Source organism: Ranitomeya imitator, chromosome 6 (genome assembly GCF_032444005.1).
Source record: "Ranitomeya imitator isolate aRanImi1 chromosome 6, aRanImi1.pri, whole genome shotgun sequence".
NCBI classification, from domain to species: Eukaryota; Metazoa; Chordata; class Amphibia; order Anura; family Dendrobatidae; genus Ranitomeya; species Ranitomeya imitator.
In genome coordinates this window covers 341,759,646-341,782,010 of record NC_091287.1, presented here as the reverse complement: position 1 = coordinate 341,782,010, position 22,365 = coordinate 341,759,646, and the positions used below count along the sequence as shown (strand labels likewise).

Sequence of the window (22,365 nt, the reverse complement as noted above, 5' to 3'; positions counted from 1 at the left end):
CTTAACCGTGCTCCTAATAAAAAACCTATAAGGGTGGGAAGTGAAGGGGTGCTGTCGTGGCTCTATAAAAGAGCATTACCGGTACGTAATCCGGTGTTTTCTCTTCGCCACGACAGCACCCACTTGAGAGACTTTCAGAGATAGTAATTTGGGAGGGATCACCGTGTTAAGGACTGCTCTACCGAAGGATAAGTCAGATGAGGCAGATAGATCTAATCTATAGTGATTATAGAAGGTAGTAGGCAAAGACCAGGTTGCGGCCTTACATATCTGTTCTATCGGAACCTCCGCTCGTTCAGCCCAGGATGATGCAATCGCCCGGGTGGAATGTGCTCTTACGGTCTCAGGCGGATTCTCCCCTTTGGATGAATAGGCCAGACATATTGCATCTCGAATCCACCGAGATAAAGTACCCTTCGTGATTCCAGCTCCTTTTCTATGACCCTGGAAAGAAACAAAGAGAGCCCTGCTCTTCCTCCAGGCGCTAGTCCTATCCACATAGGCTAATATGGCTCTCCTCACATATAATGTGTGGTATTTTTGTTCTTCCTGACTTGTAGGGTTATCATAGAAGGAGGGAAGGAAAATTTCTTGCGATCTGTGAAATTTAGTGCATACTTTGGGTAAGTATGAAGGGTCTGTCTTAAGGACAACTCTATCTGGGAATATAGACATGAAAGGAGGATCTATCGATAGTGCCTGTATGTCACTTACTCTTCTCGCTGATACTAAGGCGACAAGAAGAGCTGTCTTGAGGGAGACATGTTTTATGTGAGCTGAATGTAGAGGCTCAAAAGGGTGATCTGTAAGAGCTTCGAGAACTAAATTAACATCCCAAGGTGGTACATGGGGAATTCTGACTGTCTCTGACCTCTGGCATGCTGCAACAAATCTGGCTACCCACTTATTACCTGCGATATCAAGACCATATAAAGCTCCCAGCGCAGAAATGTGTACTTTTAAAGGTACTGACTGCCAGACCTAGATCGCGCCCTTTTTGAAGAAATTCTAAAATTATAGGAATATGAATTTCGTTTGACAGGGCTGTTGGGTAGAGGTTTAGAAATTTTTTCCACACTCTTGCATAGTTGGAGGTAGTGGACTTTTTTCTACTTAGTAGAAGAGTGTCAATCACTTTGTTTGAGAACCCTCTCATCTTTAGCAGCTGCCTCTCAAGTTCCAAGCTGTTAACCATAGACCCTTCACCTGAGGGTGGTTGAAGGGGCCCTGGAAGAGAAGATCCCGATCCTCCGGGAGGATCCATGGGTCTGAGATTGACATGGCTCTCAGCCAGGAAAACCATGGCCTCTTGGGCCAGAATGGAGCAATTAGGATTACGTTTGCTCTGTCCTCCCTTATCTTCCTGATCACTGTCGGAAGTAATATCAGCGGGGGAAAGGCATATGCCTTCTTGAATACCCATGGTACTTGTAGGGCGTCAAAGATATCTGGATTGTCAGATCGGAACAATGATGCAAATTTTTTGACTTGCCTGTTTTGTCTTGTCGCAAAGAGATCTATCTCGGGAGTGCCCCACTTTTTTATTATCATACAAAAGATACGACGATTTAGAACCCACTCTCCTTGGTGGAGAGTGTGGCGACTGAGGAAATCTGCTCTCGAATTGTCGATTCCTCTCACATGTAGCGCCGATAGGGACAGGAGGTGTTCCTCTGCCATGGCTAGAATATCGTTGGCTATAGACAGGAGTCCTTCCGATCTTGATCCTCCTTGGTGGTTTATATATGCTACCGCTGTCATGTTGTCTGAAAAGACTCTTGTATGTGTTCCGTGTAACTGCGGAAGAAATTCAGATAAAGCATGATAAACAGCCTTCAGCTCTTTTTTATTAGAAGAATCATCTGATTATCTAGGAGACCACAGACCTTGTACTATTTGGTTTTCTAAATGTGCTCCCCAACCACTAGGACTGGCGTCAGTGAAAACAGTTTTTGATGGTTTAACCACCCAGGGGACCCCACTGGAAAGATGACTCTGATTTAACCACCAAGTAAGAGATTGTATCACATCTGTCGTTAAGGAAATACGAGTATCTAATCGGCCATGTAACCTTTCTTCCTCACGAAGTATTGTATGCTGCAATTTCCTGCTATGGAATTGGGCCCACGGAACAGCTGGAATACAAGAAGTGAAGGAACCAAGAAGGGACATACCTTCTCTTAGGGAAATTAGGGGGTGGTTAATCACTGATTGTACTTTGTTTATGATTGCTATTTGTTTTGACTCGGGAAGAAAGCACATTTGATTTGTAGAGTCTAGAATAATTCCTAAAAATTTTTGCTCAGTTGTGGTGACATTAGTTTTGTGAAAACTCTAGGGGCTATTGATAGTCCAAAGGGCATTGATGTGTATTGATAATGCCGTATCTGACCTTTGACCATAACTGCCACCCATAGATATTGTTGATGCTCTCTGAAGATTGGAAGATGATAGTATGCATCTTTAAGGTCAAGAACTGCCATGAAGCAATGGGGAAAGAAGCTTAATAGTTGACCGGATGGATTCCATTTTAAAAGTTTGGTTCTCTAAGAAGACATTTAGTCTGTTAAGGTTAATTATTGTTCTATATGATCCGTCGGGTATTGAAATAAAAAATAAAGGGGAATAAAATCCCCTTCCTTTTTGATGAAAAGGGACTTCCACTAATACTCCTTTCGACAGGAGAGTTATTATTTCCTGTTCCAAGGCCTCTTGTTGTGATGGTGAACCTAAGGAAGTCAAACAAAACCGGGGGAACTTGAGAAAATCTTAGTTTTAGGCCTGTAGTTATCAGGCTAGTTGCCCATGAATTAGAGGTTATTGCCAGCCATTGTGTGGAGAAGAAGGACAACCTACCACCAACGGGTAGATCTGTCCTAGCGGGGTTTATCCTCAGGTTTGAAAGGGCGTTTTCCAAAGAAGGCTCCTTTCTGCTTAAAGTCCTTATTAGCCCAACGGTCCTGGTTTTTATAGTCCCGTCTTCTGTTGAACATGGGCTTTCGGAACGCTCTCCTATAAGATGGAAGATAAGTGTTATTGGGGAACCCTTTCTTCCTCTCACCCGCTTTGGTAAGAATGTCATCCAATTGAGTACCAAATAGGTACTCACCCTGACAGGGCAGACCACATAACTTGGATTTTGTTTGTGGATCTCCTTTCCACCCCTTTAGCCACAAGGCGCGGCGAGCCGCGTTGGTTAGACCTGCTGATTTGGCTGCTAATCGGATGGAATCCGCCGAAGAATCTGCCAAAAAGGCAGTAGCTCATCTAATTAACGGGATAGATGACATGAGTTTATTACGGGAAAGGCCACCTTTTAAGCCTTCTTCCAGATCATTCAACCAAACCATCATGGATCTAGCAGTACATGTGGCCGAGATAGCTGGTTTAAAAGCTCCTGTACAGGATTCCCAAGCTCTTTTTAAAAGGGAGTCTGCTTTCCGATCGAGCGGGTCTTGCAAGGATCCTGAATCTTCAACAGGCAATAAAGATTTCTTAGAAGTGGATGCCACTGCCGCATCTACTTTTGGGGCTTTTACCCATTTGGAGAAATCCTCGTCATTAAAGGGATAGCGACGTTTTGAGGAAGACGGCAACCCTCTTTGCCCCTGGCTTTCCCACTCTTTTTTGACTAACTCCTTTATTGCTGGAATAATAGGAAAGGAAGGTCTCTTTTTCTCGGACAGGCCAGCAAACATCACGTCCTGAGGTGTTTTAAGGGTCTTAGTATCTTCCATACCCATGGTGTTGCGTACAGATCTGACTAAATTGTCAATGCTTTCTGTAGGGAAACATGTATCCTGTTCACCCTCCGAGGATATAACCTCTTGGGAACTGTCCGACTCCTTATCCTCAACCTCAGATGACTGTGCAGATATAGGAGAGCTGTATTTCTTCCTACTTCCAGGAATTTTATCCGAGTTTCGAAAAGCTCGCAACTCCTCTCTTATCATGCTACGTATATCATCCGACCTTACTGAAGACTCCTCACGTAAGGTGGATTCGATGCAAGACTGTCATAACTTTTTTAAATAGGTATCCGGGAGCGGCCGAGAGCATAAGGCACATTGCTTATGTTTGGATTTCCCTGTTCTTTTAACCTAGGGAATTAGATGAAAGAGGGAGTACAATCAGCTTAAAATAGGGTAGACATACACTCACCCCTGAAGCTGTCATAATACCGGCTGGAGAGGAGGAGACGGAGGCACAGATGGAGGAACCGACCGGTCCGATCTTTTTTCCCTGGCGCTCTTGGAGGATGATCTGCGGCTGCTAGTCCGGCTTCCTGGTGTAACAGCGTTAGCTTCAGAAGAAGGCAACGTTGTCTCTTGAGGAGATGCCATGATGGACGCCGGGAATCAACGCCGGCGTCCTTTTGTTATGGGGGCCGCCATCTTCTTCCTGCCGCACCCGGAAGTGACTACTACATCCGGGTTGCGGCTCTGCTGTGCGCGCCTGCGCTTCTATCCAGCGATCGCGCAGGCGCCGTCCTCCTCCTCCATCACCCCGGAAGTTGTAGTAATACTTCCGGGGGAGAAATCACTGGCCCCACGCTGCCTGTGCGCCACCCGAGGCTGGCGTCACAGGATCTTACCCCAGCGGTCCGGCCCGCAGGTCTGCTGGATACTTCTCCGTGAGCCAGGTGCCTCCCCGATCCTGGCCTCACGGTACCTGCCAGCAGAGGGGGGGAAGCTGAGACAGGACCCCCGACGCTGCTTCCAGCCCTGGAGCCCTTGCCGTCCCTATTCAGGTAAACCGCGCAAGCGGCATCCAGGCTGGGAATCCTCTTCTCTCCAGGTCTCCCGTAGGAACAGGAAACCAACTGTGGGAGCGAGGAGGACCGCCCCTTTTATTCTCTCCATAGGGTTTCCTGTTCCTAGGGGCGGATCCCCTCTCTCAAGTGGGTGCTGTCGTGGCGAAGAGAAAACAACAATTCTGAGCCAAGGAAGCATCATGAACCATAGGTGAATGTAGTGGAAGTTGATCAATACTGCCATTGAAATGTAAGCCAGCACAACGTTTTAATAGCAAGCTAACTTTGGAAGTAAATCTATTTGTGTGATTTACTAGAGCCCTAGGCTTCATCACCCGCCATAAACAGTGCAACAGCAGGATTATACAGAGTCACAAGAACCACTGAACATACAAGTATTGATACATAGTTGGTCTTGAACACTTCTAACAGACAAAATGTAAATCCCTTTGCTGTGGATGCAAGTAGGAATTTTGACAAGTACACATTTTAAGTTTTAGCAGAAAAATGCTGTCCTTTTAAAATTGTGATTACAAAAAGTTAACCTTGTCAGGTAGATTGGAACTTCAGCAAGAAGACTCCAAAGCCAGCTTGTTTTTGCAGGATAATGCGCCCACCAACCAGTTATGTATTGCTCTGCAATAACTCAATTAAATCATCTTTGTGTAATTGTGGATCATCCACCATAATATCCTGATTTGGACCCATCTGATTTTCCCTTTCTGAAATTAAAAAAAAAAAAATTAATTGAAAGGACAAAAATGTAACTTATTTGATACGCGAGATGGTAATATTAATGGCGCAGAGTCGTAGTTTGCAGAGCAGGATAACAATCTTATACTAAAGGATGACAATTACTTTTTGATTGATGCATTAAGTGTATGGAGTGGAAAGGTGATCGTGATGAATAAAATAGCATCACTTCAAAAACATGCAAGTCATCACTGCCTTTGTGCCTGTTTTGTGGCTAGTTTTCAGCCACTCGCTTGCACCAAACTCAATATTCTATTTGCGCCCTTAAGTCTATTTTTATATGTTCTTGATTGGGTTTTCTTGTGTTCTGTTATCAGGGCGAAGTTTAGCAATTCCATCAGTTTTCTCCTAATTCATTAATTGAGATTTTCTAAAAAGTTATAAAATTTGGTGCAACCAACTCCACTCTGTCCCCTCTGGTGTCTTTTTACACTGTGTTCCAAATTATTATGCAAATTGGATTTAAGTGTCAAAGATTTAATTGTTTTGTTTTTCAAATAAACTCATGGATGGTATTGTGTCTCAGGGCTCAATAGATAACTGAAATCAATCTTAAACACATGTGATAATTAGTTTTCCAGGTGATTCTAATTAAAGGAAAACTACCGTATATACTCGAGTATAAGCCGACCCGAGTATAAGCCGACCCCCCTAATTTTGCCACAAAAAACTGGGAAAACTTATTGACTCGAGTATAAGCCTAGGGTAGAAAATGCAGCAGCTACCGGTGAATTTCAAAAATAAAAATAGATGCTCCATACCGTTCATTATTGCCCCATAGATGCTCGATATACAACTGTGCTATATAGAATGCTCTGCACCGTTGATTATGGCCCCATAGATGCCCCTTATAATGCTGTGCCATATATGCTCTGCACCTTTGATTATGGCCCCATAGATGCTCCTTATAATGCTGTGCCATATATGCTCTGCACCTTTGATTATGGCCCAATAGATGCCCCTTATAATGTTGTGCCATATATGCTCTGCACCTTTGATTATGGCCCCATAGATGCTCCTTATAATGCTGTGCCATATATGCTCTGCACCTTTGATTATGGCCCCATAGGTGCTCCTTATAATGCTGTGCCATATATGCTCTGCACCTTTGATTATGGCCCCATAGATGCTCCTTATAATGCTGTGCCATATATGCTCTGCACCTTTGATTATGGCCCCATAGATGCTCCTTATAATGCTGTGCCATATATGCTCTGCACCTTTGATTATGGCCCCATAGAGATGCCCCTTATAATGTTGTGCCATATATGCTCTGCACCTTTGATTATGGCCCCATAGATGCTCCTTATAATGCTGTGCCGTATATAATGCTCTGCACCTTTGATTATGGCCCCATAGATGCCCCTTATAATGCTGTGCCATATATGCTCTGCTCCTTTGATTATGGCCCCATAGATGCCCCTTATAATGTTGTGCCATATATGCTCTGCACCTTTGATTATGGCCCCATAGATGCCCCTTATAAAGCTGTGCCATATATGCTCTGCACCTTTGATTATGGCCCCATAGATGCTCCTTATAATGCTGTGCCATACAGTGGGGCAAAAAAGTATTTAGTCAGTCAGCAATAGTGCAAGTTCCACCACTTAAAAAGATGAGGCGTCTGTAATTTACATCATAGGTAGACCTCAACTATGGGAGACAAACTGAGAAAAAAAAATCCAGAAAATCACATTGTCTGTTTTTTTAACATTTTATTTGCATATTATGGTGGAAAATAAGTATTTGGTCAGAAACAAAATTTCATCTCAATACTTTGTAATATATCCTTTGTTGGCAATGACAGAGGTCAAACGTTTTCTGTAAGTCTTCACAAGGTTGCCACACACTGTTGTTGGTATGTTGGCCCATTCCTCCATGCAGATCTCCTCTAGAGCAGTGATGTTTTTGGCTTTTCGCTTGGCAACACGGACTTTCAACTCCCTCCAAAGGTTTTCTATAGGGTTGAGATCTGGAGACTGGCTAGGCCACTCCAGGACCTTGAAATGCTTCTTACGAAGCCACTCCTTCGTTGCCCTGGCGGTGTGCTTTGGATCATTGTCATGTTGAAAGACCCAGCCACGTTTCATCTTCAATGCCCTTGCTGATGGAAGGAGGTTTGCACTCAAAATCTCACGATACATGGCCCCATTCATTCTTTCATGTACCCGGATCAGTCGTCCTGGCCCCTTTGCAGAGAAACAGCCCCAAAGCATGATGTTTCCACCACCATGCTTTACAGTAGGTATGGTGTTTGATGGATGCAACTCGGTATTCTTTTTCCTCCAAACCCGACAAGTTGTGTTTCTACCACACAGTTCCAGTTTGGTTTCATCAGACCATAGGACATTCTCCCAAAACTCCTCTGGATCATCCAAATGCTCTCTAGCAAACTTCAGATGGGCCCGGACATGTACTGGCTTAAGCAGTGGGACACGTCTGGCACTGCAGGATCTGAGTCCATGGTGGCGTAGTGTGTTACTTATGGTAGGCCTTGTTACGGTGGTCCCAGCTCTCTGCAGTTCATTCACTAGGTCCCCCCGCGTGGTTCTGGGATTTTTGTTCACCGTTCTTGTGATCATTCTGACCCCACGGGGTGGGATTTTGCGTGGAGCCCCAGATCGAGGGAGATTATCAGTGGTCTTGTATGTCTTCCATTTTCTAATTATTGCTCCCACTGTTGATTTCTTCACTCCAAGCTGGTTGGCTATTGCAGATTCAGTCTTCCCAGCCTGGTGCAGGGCTACAATTTTGTTTCTGGTGTCCTTTGACAGCTCTTTGGTCTTCACCATAGTGGAGTTTGGAGTCAGACTGTTTGAGGGTGTGCACAGGTGTCTTTTTATACTGATAACAAGTTTAAACAGGTGCCATTACTACAGGTAATGAGTGGAGGAAAGAGGAGACTCTTAAAGAAGAAGTTACAGGTCTGTGAGAGCCAGAAATCTTGATTGTTTGTTTCTGACCAAATACTTATTTTCCACCATAATATGCAAATAAAATGTTAAAAAAAACAGACAATGTGATTTTCTGGATTTTTTTTTCTCAGTTTGTCTCCCATAGTTGAGGTCTACCTATGATGTAAATTACAGACGCCTCTCATCTTTTTAAGTGGTGGAACTTGCACTATTGATGACTGACTAAATACTTTTTTGCCCCACTGTATATGCTCTGCACCTTTGATTATGGCCCCATAAATGCTCCTTATAATGCTGTGCCATATATGCTCTGCACCTTTGATTATGGCCCCATAGATGCCCCTTATAATGCTGTGCCATATATGCTCTGCACCTTTGATTATGGCCCCATAGGTGCTCCTTATAATGCTGTGCCATATATGCTCTGCACCTTTGATTATGGCCCCATAGATGCTCCTTATAATGCTGTCCCATATATGCTCTGCACCTTTGATTATGGCCCCATAAATGCTCCTTATAATGCTGTGCCATATATGCTCTGCACCTTTGATTATGGCCCCATAGGTGCTCCTTATAATGCTGTGCCATATATGCTCTGCACCTTTGATTATGGCCCCATAGGTGCTCCTTATAATGCTGTGCCATATATGCTCTGCACCTTTGATTATGGCCCCATAGATGCCCCTTATAATGCTGTGCCATATATGCTCTGCACCTTTGATTATGGCCCCATAGGTGCTCCTTATAATGCTGTGCCATATATGCTCTGCACCTTTGATTATGGCCCCATAGATGCCCCTTATAATGCTGTGCCATATATGCTCTGCACCTTTGATTATGGCCCCATAGATGCTCCTTATAATGCTGTGACATCTAGAATGCGGCTGCAATAAAAAAAAAAAAATCACATACTCACCTCTCTTCTCAGGACGCCGGCGCTTTCAATATTTACCTGCTCCTCTGCGGCTCTGTCTCCAGCACTGACGCTCAGCAGAGGGCGCGCACTGACTACGTCACCGCGCCCTCTAACTGGAGCGTCACTGCTAGAGGACGCTGGAGACGGAGCCGCACCGGAGCGAGGAGCAGGCAATTATAGCGCTGCGCTCCCCTTACCTGCTGCGGCGCGGTCCCTGCAGTCCCTGGCTTCTCCGGCGCTGCATCTTCTTCCTGTAATTGAGCGGTCACATGGCACCGATCATTTACAGCAATCAATATGCGGCTCCTCCCCTATGGGGGTGGAGCCGCCTATTCATTTCTGTAATGAGCGGTGCCATGTGACCGCTCAGTACAGGAAGAATCTGCAGCGCCGAGGAAGCCAGGGACTGCAGGGACCGCGCCGCAGCAGGTAAGTATGATTACACAGCCCCCGCTCCCACTCCCCTGCCGACACCCGGGTATATGACTCAAGTATAAGCCGAGAGGGGGACTTTCAGCCCAAAAAAGTGGGCTGAAAATCTCGGCTTATACTCGAGTATATACGGTACTTAAAAATGATGTTCCACATTATTAGGCAGGCCAAAGGTTTCAAGCAATATGAGAAATAAAAAGGATCTCTCTGCTGCGGAAAAGCGTTAAATAGTGCAATGCCTTGGACAAGGTATGAAAAAATTAGATACTTCACAAAAACTTTGTGATCATCATACTGTGAAGAGATTTGTAACTGAAACAGAGCACAGACAGAGTTCATGAAGTTAAAGGCATAATGAGGAAGGTTTCTGCCAAATTCATTGGTTTAAGAGAGCAGCTGCCAAAATATTACAAAGCAGCAAACAGTTATTTGAAGCTGTTGGTGCCTCTGGAGTCCCTCGAACCTCAAGGTGTAGGATCCTTCAAAGGCTTGCTGTGGTGCATAAACCTACTATTCGGCCACTCCTAAACAGTGTTCACAAGCAGAAACGGTTGCAGTGGGCCCAGATATACATGAAAGCTAATTTTCAAACAGTCTTGTTTACTGATGAGTGTCGAGCAACCCTGGATGGTCCAGATGGATGGAGTAGTGGATGGTTGGTGGATGGCCACCATGTCCCAACAAGGCTGCAACGTCAGCAAGGAGGTGCAGAAATCATGTTTTGGGCCGGAATCATGGGGAAACAGCTGGTGGGGCCCTTTAAGGTTCCTGAAGATGTGAAAATGACCTCTGTAAAGTAAATAGCGTTTCTGACTGACAACTTTATTCCATGGTCTAAAAGCAGAAACGTGCCTTCAGGAGCAAAATCATCTTCATGCATGATAATGCACCATCTCATGCTGCAAATAATACCTCTGAGTCATTGGCTGCTATGGGCATAAAAGGAGATAAACTCATGGTGTGGCCACCATCTTCACCTGACCTCAACCGTAGAGAGAACATTTGGAGTATCATCCAGCACAAGATCTATGAGGGTGGGAGGCAGTTCACATCAAAACAGCAGCTCTGGGAGGCTATTCCGACTTCATGCAAATACGTACAAGCAGAAACTCTCCAAAAACTGAAGGTGATATCAAAGAAGGGGTCCTATGTTAACATGTAACTTGGCCTGTTAGGAGGTTTTGGAGTTAAATAGCTGTTTTGTTCAGTGAATGTGACCTCCTAATGCTGCAAATTCCACAAATGAGCATTTTCAGTTCTTTAATACAGATCAAATGTTTAGAAATTCTACTGTGCCTAATAATTTGGAACAGCGCATTTTGAGTTTTTATTCATTTTGGAGATTATACTGTTATCATTGGGAGGTTTCTTCAATAAAATTCGATGTATACTCTAACGGGTGATGACTTATTAGACTGACTGTCATTTGCACCGACCATTTAGGAAAATCCGAGAAAAAGGTCAGCTGCATAATAATTTGGAACATAGTGTAAGTATGCCTGCATTTTCGTTCAATTTTACTGCAATTTTTGAAATGAATAACGTTTGATGACAGTCAAATGTTTTTAACGAGTCTTGAATAAAGCATGAACTAATCTTTTACATATTGTGAATGGATGTGCCGCTTATTTCCTTTCCTTGAACCTTTGGCTGAGCTTCTCCAGCAGGACCGGCACCCGACACGCAGATTTCAGCCTCCAATATCGGATGGCATGGCGTGGTGAGCTTAAGGCTATGTGCACACGATGTGGATTTGCTGCAGATCCACAGCGGATTTTTCCGCACAGAAACGCTGCAGATCCGCACTGTGATGTACAGTACAATGTTATTCAATGGGATTAAAAAAAAGTTGTGCAGATGGTGCGGAAAAATCAGTGCGGAATTGCTGCGTATTTCAAAGAAGTGCATGTCACTTCTTTTGTGCGGATCTGCAGCGTTTCTGCACCCATCCATGTTAAAAATCCACAGTGGCAAAAACCGCAGAAAATCCACATCAATTCCGCACAAAAACCGCGGCTGCGGATTCTGCCAGGAGATGCGGATTTCGTGCAGAAAATTCTGCACCACTTTTCCTACGTGTGCAGATACCCTAAGAAATCCCCCCTCTCCCCAAGCTCTTGTATACTGTACAGCATGGTTGCACAGCCTACAGTCTGGAGCACCGCCATGCCTTTTTATGTTGCCCCCCCCCCACCTAACCTTTTGTATAATTTTAGTTTCTATGTCATAGGGAAGAAGAGTCCTAAGGAGCAGAGATGGGTAGGCTCGAATAGAGCGATGTGTATCCATATCTGGTTCCCCCATAAGTCAAGAGACTAAAGTTCCTCCAGAAGACATATGTGAGGTAGAGGTGGTTGCCTACGTGTGCAGATCTCACTATTCTATTGTGAAATGCAGCTACTAGAACACCCATTGTCTTCATTGAAGAGACGTACATGAGTAAAGGATCTCCTTCTCTCTGGAGTACTGATTGGGGTAGAAGAGCACTTCCCTTCTCTGAATATGTGGGGGTCATGACAGTGGAACCTGCAGCTTTTAAAAATTTAAAACACATACATTTGATATTTTGTGGTCTTTTCTGTAGTAACAGGTATGCGAAACCTGGACAATAAAGAAACAAGACAGTAGAAGAATCGACCCCATCAAAATGTGGTTCTGGAGCAGGATGTTATAAATATTATCATGGATGGCAAGAAGAACACACAAACCAATGGACACAAAGAAAGCAATCATGGAGGACATCGTGGGCGGAATAGAAGGAACAAGGTGAAGAGTGAGACCAGCAAGTCAATGGCTTGATACTATCAAGATAACGGCGGAGAAGAACCTGGTGGACCTATCTAGGATTGCACAAGATGGTGGCTCAGTGGTTCGCACTGTAGACTTGAGGTGCTAACATCCTGGGTTTAAAGGGAACCTGTCACCCCGAAAATCGCGGGTGAGGTAAGCCCACCGGCATCAGGGGCTTATCTACAGCATTCTGTAATGCTGTAGATAAGCCCCCGATGTTACCTGAAAGAGGAGAAAAAGACATTAGATTATACTCACCCAGGGGCGGTCCCGTTGCTGGTCAGGTCGGATGGGCGTCTCTGGTCCGCTGCGACGCCTCCCATCTTCTTTCCATGACGTCCTCTTCTGATCTTCAGCCGCGGCTCCGGCGCAGGCGTACTTTGTCGGCCCCGTTGAGGGCAGAGCAAAGTACTGCAGCGCGCAGGCGCCGGGCCTCTCTGACCTTTCCGGCGCCTGCGCACTGCAGTACTTTGTTGTGCCCTCAACAGGGCAAAGAAAGTACGCCTGCGCCGGAGCCGGATTTTCGGGGTGACAGGTTCCCTTTAAATACCACAAAAGACAACATCTGCAAGGAGTTTGTATGTTCCCCCTGTGTTTACGTGGGTTTTCTCCCACACTCCAAAGACATACTGATAGGGAATTCAGACAGAGCCCCAATAGGGACAGTGATGATGCTAATGTCTGTAAAGCGCTGTGGAATTAACAGAATTATATAAGTGAAATTAAAAATCAAAAATAATTATCCATCAAGTCGTCATGGTTCAAGATCAAGCAGAACACTGAAAAATAATCTCAAAAGGTAATATCCTGCTAATTTTACTGAAGCCCCTGGAAGTTGTTCATTATGACAATGTGACCATTGGGAAATGGGCAAATAATGTCATCACTTATGTCTGATAACGCCCTACACATGGAAGAGTAGGGTCCTTGTCAGGTGATCAGTAATACTGCTATAGCAAGTCCAAAGAAAAAAAGCAATAGACAGCACCGCCAATAAGTCCGAATCATATGTTGAGCATACCTGTTTGCGGACATAGGCTTACTTGTGCATCCCGGGTGCTTGAACCGAATATGACGAGATGGAATCCACGGGTCAGTGGACCCGTGGAAGCGCCATTCCAGGCGTGAAACGGCCGTCGTCTATGCCTGCACACTCCTTTTTCTACACACCCCCGAGCCGTGAAGATTGTAAACTATATTTGAATAAAGTACTAAAAGGATTGGAGAGTGCTGAAATCTGCTGTTCTTGGAACAATACTGCTATAGAGACCACAGATCTTAACTATGTATCCATAAAATAGCCCCGTACTGGCTCCTCATCACTACTCCCTCTCGGAAACCAGTTACAGCACCACCAGGGCTGATGGTGTTATGAAAGGCAATTCAGAATCACAATGGACATGGAGATCAGAGCACATACAGTGATCTGACAATAACCCAAAATAATAGAACGAGCTCTGAGACGTGGGAACTCTGCAGACCGCAATCCCTACTCCTATCAAACCACACTAAAGGTAGCCGTGGAGCGCTCCTGACCAGAACCTAGGCGCCTCGTCACAGCCTGAGAAACTAGCTAGTCCTGAAGATAGAAAAATAAGCCTACCTTGCCTCAGAGACATTCCCCAAAGGAAAAGGCAGCCCCCCACATATAATGACTGTGAGTAAGATGAAAACACAAACATAGAGATGAAACAGATTTAGCAAAGTGAGGCCCGACTAGCTGAACAGAACGAGGATAGGGAAGATAACTTTGCGGTCAGCACAAAAACCTATAAATAACCACGCAGAGGGGACAAAAAGACCCTCCGCACCGACTAACGGTACGGAGGTGGTCCCTCTGCGTCTCAGAGCTTCCAGCAGGCGAGAAAAACCAATAAAGCAAGCTGGACTGAAAAATAGCAACAAAATAACATAAGCAAAACTCAGCTTTGCAGAGCAGCAGGCCACAGGAATGATCCAGGGAAAAAGCAAGTCCTACACTGGAACATTGACAGGAAGCATAGATCAAAGCATCAGGTGGAGTTAAGTAGAGAAGAAGCTAACGAGCTCACCAGATCACCTGAGGGAGGAAACTCAGAAGCTGCAGTACCACTTTCCTCCACAAACGGAAGATCCCAGAGAGAATCAGCCGAAGTACCACTTGTGACCACAGGAGTGAACTCTGCCACAGAATTCACAACAGTACCCCCCCTTGAGGAGGGGTCACAGAACCCTCACCAGAGCCCCCAGGCCGACCAGGATGAGCCACATGAAAGGCACGAACAAGATCGGGAGCATGGACATCAGAGGCAAAAACCCGGGAATTATCTTCCTGAGCATAACCCTTCCATTTAACCAGATACTGGAGTTTCCGTCTTGAAACACGAGAATCCAAAATCTTCTCCACAATATACTCCAATTCCCCCTCCACCAAAACCGGGGCAGGAGGCTCAACAGATGGAACCATAGGTGCCACGTATCTCCGCAACAATGACCTATGGAATACGTTATGTATGGAAAAAGAATCTGGAAGGGTCAGACGATAAGACACAGGATTAAGAACCTCAGAAATCCTATACGGACCAATGAAACGAGGTTTAAACTTAGGAGAGGAAACCTTCATAGGAATATGACGAGAAGATAACCAAACCAGATCCCCAACACGAAGTCGGGGACCCACACGGCGTCTGCGATTAGCGAAACGTTGAGCCTTCTCCTGGGACAAGGTCAAATTGTCCACTACCTGAGTCCAAATCTGCTGCAACCTGTCCACCACAGTATCCACACCAGGACAGTCCGAAGACTCAACCTGTCCAGAAGAGAAACGAGGATGGAACCCAGAATTGCAGAAAAACGGTGAAACCAAGGTAGCCGAGCTGGCCCGATTATTAAGGGCGAACTCAGCCAAAGGCAAAAAGGACACCCAGTCGTCCTGATCAGCAGAAACAAAGCATCTCAGATATGTTTCCAAGGTCTGATTGGTTCGCTCGGTCTGGCCATTAGTGTGAGGATGGAAAGCCGAGGAAAAAGACAAGTCAATGCCCATCCTACTACAAAAGGCTCGCCAAAACCTCGAAACAAACTGGGAACCTCTGTCAGAAACAATATTCTCTGGAATGCCATGCAAACGAACCACATGCTGGAAGAACAAAGGCACCAAATCAGAGGAGGAAGGCAATTTAGACAAGGGTACCAGATGGACCATCTTAGAAAAGCGATCACAGACCACCCAAATGACTGACATCTTTTGAGAAACGGGAAGGTCAGAAATAAAATCCATAGAGATATGTGTCCAAGGCCTCTTCGGGACCGGCAAGGGCAAAAGCAACCCACTGGCACGAGAACAGCAGGACTTAGCCCGAGCACAAATCCCACAGGACTGCACAAAAGTACGCACATCCCGCGACAGAGAGGGCCACCAAAAGGATCTAGCCACTAACTCTCTGGTACCAAAGATTCCAGGATGACCAGCCAACACCGAACAATGAAGTTCAGAGATAACTATTCGTCCACCTATCAGGGACAAACAGTTTCTCCGCTGGGCAACGATCAAGTTTATTAGCCTGAAATTTTTGCAGCACCCGCCGCAAATCAGGGGAGATGGCAGACACAATTACTCCCTCCTTGAGGATACCCGCCGGCTCAGACAAACCCGGAGAGTCGGGTACAAAACTCCTAGACAGAGCATCCGCCTTCACATTTTTAGAGCCCGGAAGGTACGAAATCACAAAGTCAAAACGGGCAAAAAACAACGACCAACGAGCTTGTCTAGGATTCAAGCGCTTGGCAGACTCGAGATAAGTCAAGTTCTTATGATCAGTCAATACCACCACGCGATGCTTAGCTCCTTCAAGCCAATGACGCCACTCCTCGAATGCCCACTTCATGGCCAGCAACTCTCGGTTGCCCACATCATAATTTCGCTCAGCAGGCGAAAACTTCCTGGAAAAGAAAGCGCATGGTTTCATCACTGAGCAACCAGAACCTCTCTGTGACAAAACAGCCCCTGCTCCAATCTCAGAAGCATCAACCTCGACCTGGAACGGAAGAGAAACATCTGGTTGACACAACACAGGGGCAGAAGAAAAACGACGCTTCAACTCTTGAAAAGCTTCCACAGCAGCAGAAGACCAATTGACCACATCAGCACCCTTCTTGGTCAAATCGGTCAATGGTTTAGCAATACTAGAAAAATTGCAGATGAAGCGACGATAAAAATTAGCAAAGCCCAGGAACTTTTGCAGACTTTTCAGAGATGTCGGCTGAGTCCAATCATGGATGGCTTGGACCTTAACAGGATCCATCTCGATAGTAGAAGGGGAAAAGATGAACCCCAAAAATGAAACCTTCTGCACACCAAAGAGACACTTTGATCCCTTCACAAACAAAGAATTAGCACGCAGGACCTGAAAAACCGTTCTGACCTGCTTCACATGAGACTCCCAATCATCCGAGAAGATCAAAATGTCATCCAAGTACACAATCAGGAATTTATCCAGGTACTCTCGGAAGATGTCATGCATAAAGGACTGAAACACTGATGGAGCATTGGCAAGTCCGAACGGCATCACGAGATACTCAAAATGACCCTCGGGCGTATTAAATGCAGTTTTCCATTCATCGCCTTGCTTAATTCGCACCAGATTATACGCACCACGAAGATCTATCTTTGTGAACCAACTAGCCCCCTTAATCCGAGCAAACAGATCAGATAACAATGGCAAGGGGTACTGAAATTTAACCGTGATCTTATTAAGAAGGCGGTAATCTATACAAGGTCTCAGCGAACCATCCTTCTTAGCTACAAAAAAGAACCCTGCTCCCAATGGCGACGACGGGCGAATATGCCCCTTCTCCAGGGATTCCTTCACATAACTGCGCATAGCGGCGTGCTCAGGCATGGACAAATTAAACAATCGACCTTTTGGGAATTTACTACCAGGAATCAAATTGATAGCACAATCACAATCCCTATGCGGAGGTAGGGTATTGCACATGGGCTCATCAAATGCATCCCGGTAATCAGACAAGAACTCTGGGACCTCAGAAGGGGTGGATGACGAAATTGACAGGAATGGAACATCACCATGTACCCCCTGACAACCCCAGCTGGACACCGACATGGATTTCCAATCTAATACTGGATTATGGGCTTGTAGCCATGGCAACCCCAACACGACCACATCATGCAGATTATGCAACACCAGAAAGCGAATAACCTCCTGATGTGCAGGAGCCATGCACATGGTCAGCTGGGTCCAGTATTGAGGCTTATTCTTGGCCAAAGGCGTAGCATCAATTCCTCTCAATGGAATAGGACACTGCAAGGGCTCCAAGAAAAACCCACAACGCTTAGCATATTCCAAGTCCATCAAATTCAGGGCAGCGCCTGAATCCACAAATGCCATGACAGAATACGATGACAAAGAGCAGATCAAGGTAACGGACAGAAGAAATTTTGACTGTACAGTACCAATGGTGGCAGACCTAGCGAACCGCTTAGTGCGCTTAGGACAATCAGAGATAGCATGAGTGGAATCACCACAGTAGAAACACAGACCATTCAGACGTCTATGTTCTTGCAGTTCAACTCTGGTCAAGGTCCTATCACACTGCATAGGCTCAAGTTTAAGCTCAGGTAATACCGCCAAATGGTGCACAGATTTACGCTCACGCAAGCGTCGACCGATCTGAATGGCCAAAGACATAGACTCATTCAAACCAGCAGGCATAGGAAATCCCACCATGACATCCTTAAGGGCTTCAGAGAGACCCTTTCTGAATATTGCTGCAAGCGCAGATTCATTCCATTGAGTGAGCACTGACCACTTTCTAAATTTCTGACAATATACCTCTATCTCATCCTGAGCCTGACAAAGAGCCAGCAAATTTTTTTCTGCCTGATCCACTGAATTAGGCTCATCGTACAGCAACCCAAGCGCCAGGAAAAACGCCTCGATATTACTCAATGCAGGATCTCCTGGCGCAAGAGAAAACGCCCAGTCCTGAGGGTCGCCGCGCAAAAAAGAAATGACGATCCTAACCTGTTGAATTGGGTCACCAGAAGAGCGAGGTTTCAAAGCCAGAAATAGTTTACAATTATTTTTGAAACTCAGAAATTTAGTTCTATCTCCAAAAAACAAATCTGGAATAGGAATTCTCGGTTCTAGCAAAGAATTCTGAACCACAAAATCTTGAATATTTTGAACTCTTGCCGTGAGCTGATCCACACATGAAGACAGACCTTTAATGTCCATTGCTACACCTGTGTCCTGAACCACCCAAATGTCTAGGGGAAAAAAAAAGACAAAACACAGTGCAAAGAAAAAAAAAATGGTCTCAGAACTTCTTTTTTCCCTCTATTGAGAATCATTAGCACTTTTGGCTTCCTGTACTGTTATGAAAGGCAATTCAGAATCACAATGACATGGAGGTCAGAGCACATACAGTGATCTGACAATAACCCAAAATAATAGAACGAGCTCTGAGACGTGGGAACTCTGCAGACCGCAATCCCTACTCCTATCAAACCACACTAAAGGTAGCCGTGGAGCGCTCCTGACCAGAACCTAGGCGCCTCGTCACAGCCTGAGAAACTAGCTAGTCCTGAAGATAGAAAAATAAGCCTACCTTGCCTCAGAGACATTCCCCAAAGGAAAAGGCAGCCCCCCACATATAATGACTGTGAGTAAGATGAAAACACAAACATAGAGATGAAACAGATTTAGCAAAGTGAGGCCCGACTAGCTGAACAGAACGAGGATAGGGAAGATAACTTTGCGGTCAGCACAAAAACCTATAAATAACCACGCAGAGGGGACAAAAAGACCCTCCGCACCGACTAACGGTACGGAGGTGGTCCCTCTGCGTCTCAGAGCTTCCAGCAGGCGAGAAAAACCAATAAAGCAAGCTGGACTGAAAAATAGCAACAAAATAACATAAGAAAAACTTAGCTTTGCAGAGCAGCAGGCCACAGGAATGATCCAGGGAAAAAACAAGTCCCACACTGAAACATTGACAGGAAGCATAGATCAAAGCATCAGGTGGAGTTAAGTAGAGAAGAAGCTAACGAGCTCACCAGATCACCTGAGGGAGGAAACTCAGAAGCTGCAGTACCACTTTCCTCCACAAACGGAAGATCCCAGAGAGAATCAGCCGAAGTACCACTTGTGACCACAGGAGTGAACTCTGCCACAGAATTCACAACATGATGGTAAAGTTACACAACCAATGTAGGAGGGCAAATGGGGGGACTGGACCCCACACGGACTGATGGTCTCCATGTACAATCAGCGGCTGCGGTCTATCAAGACGCACTGTACATATATGATAGGACTGTGGTCACCATACACAATGCTGCAGACTATCGCAATATATAGTACATGTATGATAGGACTGCGGTTACCATGCACAATGCTGCAGACTATCGCAATATATAGTACATGTATGACAGGACTGCAGTCACCATACACAATGCTGCAGACTATCGCAATATATAGTACATGTATGATAGGACTGCGGTTACAATGCACAACGCTGCAGACTATCGCAATATATAGTACATGTATGATAGGACTGCGGTTACTATACACAATGCTGCAGACTATCGCAATATATAGTACATGTATGACAGGACTGCAGTCACCATACACAATGCTGCAGACTATCGCAATATATAGTACATGTATGATAGGACTGCGGTTACAATGCACAACACTGCAGACTATCGCAATATATAGTACATGTATGATAGGACTGCGGTTACTATACACAATGCTGCAGACTATCGTAATATATAGTACATGTATGACAGGACTGCGGTTACCATGCACAATGCTGCAGACTATCGCAATATATAGTACATGTATGACAGGACTGCTGTCACCATACACAATGCTGCAGACTATCGCAATATATAGTACATAGTATGACAGGACTGCTGTCACCATACACAACGCTGCAGACTATCGCAATATATAGTACATGTATGACAGGACTGCGGTTACCATGCACAATGCTGCAGACTATCGCAATATATAGTACATAGTATGACAGGACTGCTGTCACCATACACAATGCTGCAGACTATCGCAATATATAGTACATGTATGATAGGACTGTGGTCACCATACACAATGCTGCAGACTATCGCAATATATAGTACATGTATGATAGGACTGCGGTTACTATACACAATGCTGCAGACTATCGCAATATATAGTACATGTATGACAGGACTGCAGTCACCATACACAATGCTGCAGACTATCGCAATATATAGTACATGTATGATAGGACTGCGGTTACAATGCACAACGCTGCAGACTATCGCAATATATAGTACATGTATGATAGGACTGCGGTTACAATGCACAACGCTGCAGACTATCGCAATATATAGTACATGTATGACAGGACTGCAGTCACCATACACAATGCTGCAGACTATCGCAATATATAGTACATGTATGATAGGACTGCGGTTACAATGCACAACGCTGCAGACTATCGCAATATATAGTACATGTATGACAGGACTGCAGTCACCATACACAATGCTGCAGACTATCGCAATATATAGTACATGTATGATAGGACTGCGGTTACTATACACAATGCTGCAGACTATCGCAATACATAGTACATGTATGACAGGACTGCGGTTACCATGCACAATGCTGCAGACTATCGCAATATATAGTGCATGTATGACAGGACTGCGGTCACCATACACAATGCTGCAGACTATCGCAATATATAGTACATGTATGACAGGACTGCGGTCACCATACACAATGCTGCAGACTATCGCAATATATAGTGCATGTATGACAGGACTGCGGTCACCATACACAATGCTGCAGACTATCGCAATATATAGTGCATGTATGACAGGACTGCGGTTACCATGCACAATGCTGCAGACTATCGCAATATATAGTGCATGTATGACAGGACTGCGGTTACCATGCACAATGCTGCAGACTATCGCAATATATAGTGCATGTATGACAGGACTGCGGTTACCATACACAATGCTGCAGACTATCGCAATATATAGTGCATGTATGACAGGACTGCGGTTACCATACACAATGCTGCAGACTATCGCAATATATAGTACATGTATGACAGGACTGCGGTTACCATACACAATGCTGCAGACTATCGCAATATATAGTGCATGTATGACAGGACTGCGGTTACCATGCACAACGCCAGCAGTCACAGGACCCCAGAACCCCGGTCCTGCACGTTACACGGGACCGCACACAGCCTCCTCCTTCCCCAGAGCTGGGGACCAGATGTCCGACTCTGCACAGACACCGGCTCCTCTGGTCGCAGCTTACCTGGTCTGAGCTGTCACATTGCGGGCGGCGCTGCTGCTCCCCACTCGCGTTCTCGGCCACACTGATTTGTCTCCTCCCTCCCAGACAGCATATCGATTGGAACTCCTGGCTGAGGGGCGTGGTCTTATTATGACGTAAACTAAGCGCCAGCAACAGAAGGAAGTAGTGAGACGCAAAGTGAAAAGACACAGGCTGGACGTCACGTGACTTCCCGGAAGGGGCGGGGCTTAGTGTTTGATCCTCCATGGTGGGGAGACTAGAGTCGAGCGAGGAGGAGGAAGATAGTGAGGAACGGAGAGCAAGTGGCAGCATCCTGCGCGAGAGCCGGCGGGCGGCCAGTATCCTGCGTGAGGGCCGGCGGGCGGCCGCGTGAAGCAGTCTGCCAACAGTAGTCCGTAATAACGTGCAGTGTGGGGCTCATGGATCGGAGGAATGTGACGTCATGTTGAGATGAGCCCACACACAGCTTTCTCTCAT

General features: G+C 45.5%; 1 protein-coding gene across 6 annotated transcripts in view; it reads right to left on the bottom strand.

The window, feature by feature from the left end:
• Nucleotides 1–22,024, bottom strand: part of SLC66A2 (solute carrier family 66 member 2) — a 180,823-nt gene extending 158,799 nt beyond the window's left edge. For 2 of the 6 annotated variants that reach the window (XM_069730922.1, XM_069730926.1), the window contains exon 1: nt 5,299–5,475. The gene's annotated coding sequence lies outside the window, so the exon portion shown is untranslated. Of the gene's footprint in view, nt 1–5,298; nt 5,476–21,745 lie in introns of those variants that run through there. The other 4 variants (XM_069730923.1, XM_069730920.1, XM_069730925.1 and 1 more) reach the window with 4 other exon arrangements.
• Nucleotides 22,025–22,365: the final 341 nt, after the last annotated feature.